Here is a 4,252-nt window from a genome sequence, read left to right on the forward strand (position 1 = left end):
TAATTTTAAATGGTTTAAACCAGTTTTTGGCCAGTCGGAAAAGGGGCTTAAATGAATTGTGTTTGAACAAGACTAAGCTGAGAACAACTACAATTTCCCATTCTCTGTATTTTTATTCTGTATATATATAAAAAAAAACTAACAGGTAACCATACAGCAACTGGTTCTGAAACAAACAAAAACAAATTCAACTGAATTGGAAATGAAAGAAAAAAAGTAAAAAAAAAAAACTAAACAAAAATCCACAGACTCTTGATATCTTCTAATATAATTTCCAACTCGACTGCAAATGTAAATGGTTTTTTTTTCAATAAGGCCCAATACATCAGCCCTTCATCTCCAAGTGGCATAGCAATCTTGTCACTTCTTGCGACGATCAGCTACTGCTGGGCAGCTCCGCTTGGGTGTCCAATGCACACAATGCTAGGCTGGTGGCCTCTCGATGAATCAGGATTCTCAAGCAATGATGAAATGCTCGTTCTAGGCTGTAACACAAAACGTTTGAATTACTACATTATTAAACCAGCATGGGGAGGAGACCACAACACAACATCAGGAGGTTCAGTGATGCAACCAATAAGTCATAAGACACAAACATACTTGCACAAAGTCCATGAGGTAGGAAATGGCTGATTTAACACTGCAGCGACTCCATCCAGCCCCTCGTCCTGATGGCATTGGTGGAAGAAGGTGTATGAGCATCTGAAGTGCTTTGAAGCAAAGCATGTCTACATGAAAATATTAGAATCCAAATTAGATATCTACCATTACACAAGGTTAAAGTGCATATGACACCTAAAAAAAAAAGGTAAACGGCATATAATTATCAAGACTATACATAAAACATAGTACTTTGAAGTCATGTGTAAACCCGATGATTGAAAAATTAGGTTTGTACACGATTTCAAAGTGTGGTTTTCGCGACGCTCTTCGGCAAGCAGTGCCGGCTTACCTGAAACCTGAAGTCTGTGGCAGAAAATTGCTCAAAATTGCTGAATTCTTCACCCTCCATCGATAGCTGTGTGGTGTGGGAACGAATGAAGTCTACCACCACTGACATCACAGGGTCACCTGGCAGTAGACCTCATTCGTTCCCACGCCACACAACTAGCGATGGAGGTTGAAGAATTCAGCAATTTTGAGCAATTTTCTGCAACAGACTCAAGCAGAGATGAGATTGAGGAAGACTTCGATCCGGATCAGTTTGTAAAGGTGATTGTGAGCATTGAGCCGTATCTGGAAGACGAGCCAGCAGAAGAGCCGAGTTCTGACAGTGATGACATAGAAGTTAGCTAGCCTCGCTGCTAATAAGTATAACGCCCCCCTCATTGAGGCAGATGTACCGTTTGCCTCCAGTCTCTTACAGTACCTTGCGTAAGTATTCACCCCCTTGGATGTTTTACCCTTTTATGGCTTTTATAAATCAGTCATGGTCAATATAAGTTTGCTTTTTGGACAAAAAAAATCACAAAATAGCTCTCTTTAATGTCAAAGTGAAAATATATTTCTACACAGTTATGTAAATTAAATACAAATATGTAATGAAAATAAGTGCTTGCATAAGTATTCACCCCCTTTATCACCCCCTTTATATAGACTGACCTAATTCAACAGAGGTCCAGCCAATTGGTGCTAGAAGTCTCACAATTAGTGATATGGGGGTCAGTGTGCAGTGAATGTGTCTCAAGTGATTGTAGTATAACGACACCTGTGTCTGGAAGGTCCATTCACTGGTCAGTATTCAGTAATCAGTATTACTGGCTACTGTTACAACATGAAAGTTATAAGTGCATTTCCCCCCTATCTTTCTGAATGCGAACCAACATACCATCACTGTTGTTCCTGGTGGTTGAAGGATTTTCCAGATCCTCAGACAACTCCAACGCAGCAACCTTCATTAGCTTAGGGATGATGTTCATCTGCCATTTGCGAAGGAAAAGATCAGCTTTCCCCTCAAACTGGCTATCGAAGTCAAACTAAGATGTACAAAGATAAATATTCCATCCAATTTATTCATTTGAATTTACAGGCTATATTTACTGAGATATTGGGGGGGGGGGGGGGGGGGGGGGGGGGGGGTAAGTGTTCCTTCATGGGTTGAAGGTAGAGAGTGGACATGAGGCATCAGTCAATAATACCAAAAATACAATGGCCCTTATTTCTGAAACAATAAACATTTGGTACATCAGTAAAATGTGGGGTGGGAAGGTAACACTTACATATCCCTCATTGTGTTCCTGGATTTTGACACTCAATTTAGGAAACGTGGTGACAACATTCTTGTCAAGACGCACCTTGTCATCACTGGATGGGTAACTGAAAATAACAGACAGCATCAACCAAACCATTTCTAAACACACATTGAAGAGTTCAGAAGTCCACCTGACCTTTTTTGTGGTAAATTGGAAAAAACACAGCTGGCATGATTATCGTATAGTAGGCACTGAGAATATTTCCCTTTATATCATACCTAAATTTTTAAGTTTTTGCACCTGAACTCTTCAATTAGAAACATGTATTGCCATCAGTTATACTCACACTTCACATGTATTGACTAAAATATTAATTTTAAGTATGAGATATATAAGAACAACTTCCACTCCACTGTCAATACTTTTGAATCTCACACTTTGACAGTGTCGTCAACTTACAATCCTCATCTCTCCTCAAGATTGCTGACAGCAACCCTCACAAGTAGCACCCTGTTTTTTGTGCATATGGTACCAGATTTCTCATATTCTGTGAGTATGTTTGGAGCTTTTGATTGAATTAGTACTTTGAGTACTCCAATCCACTGTCGTCCAGCCTGTCATGGGAAGGTAGAAAATGTGTCTGTCTTGGCAGGGGAGGAGGCTGGAGAAAAACACAAACCAATACAAAAATGTATGAGCCATTGGTGCAGTTTAAAATCCCTAAACAAACATTTAAAACACATATTTTCAACAGGACTGCACAATTACTTAAAAAATTAGCAACAACTATTCAACCAAAGTTTTCTTATCTTACAGACTTACCGGACATATCAGTTGAATTTCTGCATCCGCTAGCTCAGAACCCGACCAGAAAAAAACAACTGAAATGTATCAAGTTCGTTGATGTCTGTGTTACGATCTGTATCAATAAACTCATTGAAGTCGGCATTATACATGAGAAATCAATCTATATATACACTTCAGAAGGTAGGCCATCTTGAGATTTTCATTCATCAAGTAATTCCTTCGCAGGTGGTAAACTATCTTGCAGATCTCTCTGCCATCTAGGTAGATAGATGCCAGTATTTTTTTTAAAGCTAGCCTCCATTTGCTGATAAAGAGAAGAAAAACAAGGTTTTAGTCATTATTCACTACAGTAAAAAAAACAAAAAAAAAAAACAGACAGCCACTTCTACCATTGCCATTGTTTTGCTAGCTTATCAAACCATGTAGCAAAATTAGATTGATAGATAGTGCCGTATTTGAGTAATTAAATCTTACCGAACTGTGTTTTATTTGAACCGTTCAAGGCCGGTTACTCTGTTGTAGAATTGAACAGAAAAAGAAAATGTAACAGGTCAGGAACAGACAATACAATGACCAATACTCAAGCTATGCATTCAAGTTCACAGGAGATTGCTCCTGATTCCATTGTGCCTTGTTTGTGGGGGGGAACTCGAACAAACTAAACTTAAAAGGCATTTCACAACCAAACAACACAATAACATGTAATGCTGGTGTGCCGTGAGACTTTTTTCCCCATAGAATACATAGATTGTGCTTCGAGAGAAAAGGGTTTGGGGAAAACTGATTTACACCACTGGCGTTGCCCCTGCTCTATGGTTATAATATAAAATGGAGCAAACTAGCCAACACGATATGCTAAATAGCTAGCCTTAAAGCTATGGCAAAAGAGTATCTATGATATGTGCTTAAAAGAGCCTTCGTCATTAGAAAACGCAATATGTTACTAGCCAGGTTTTTACTTTCTCTCACTCTGCATGTTTTCAATAGCAAATACAAAATGCCAACCAATTTTACAGATTAAATTATCCAGGTTGGCTAGCTAGCTAACTTGAACTGTACATGTTACCTTAGCTAGCTACTATGGCTTACATTACCTAACGACTACAAACTGAAGGTTGTTAGTGCAAGCTAGCTAGTCAAAGTTAGCCAGAGCCTCATATGGTGTTGGCTACACTCACATTACGGCCCCCATTCAGCACACCAACATGACAGCACGACAACCTATACACAATGAGCCTTTCATCGTCAAATAC

General features: G+C 39.1%; 1 long non-coding RNA gene across 1 annotated transcript; it reads right to left on the reverse strand.

Moving 5' to 3' along the window:
• Window positions 1-332: 332 nt before the first annotated feature.
• LOC308369042 lies at window positions 333-3,276 on the reverse strand. Its single transcript, XR_013968742.1, has 5 exons — window positions 3,015-3,276; window positions 2,220-2,853; window positions 1,829-1,919; window positions 601-728; window positions 333-485 (listed from the first exon to the last, which is right to left on the reverse strand). It is a non-coding gene; the product is annotated as an uncharacterized lncRNA (long non-coding RNA).
• Between the last annotated feature and the right edge of the window lie 976 nt (window positions 3,277-4,252).

The sequence above is a fragment of the Sprattus sprattus genome (assembly GCF_963457725.1).
Source record: "Sprattus sprattus genome assembly, chromosome: 8".
NCBI lineage: Eukaryota > Metazoa > Chordata > Actinopteri > Clupeiformes > Clupeidae > Sprattus > Sprattus sprattus.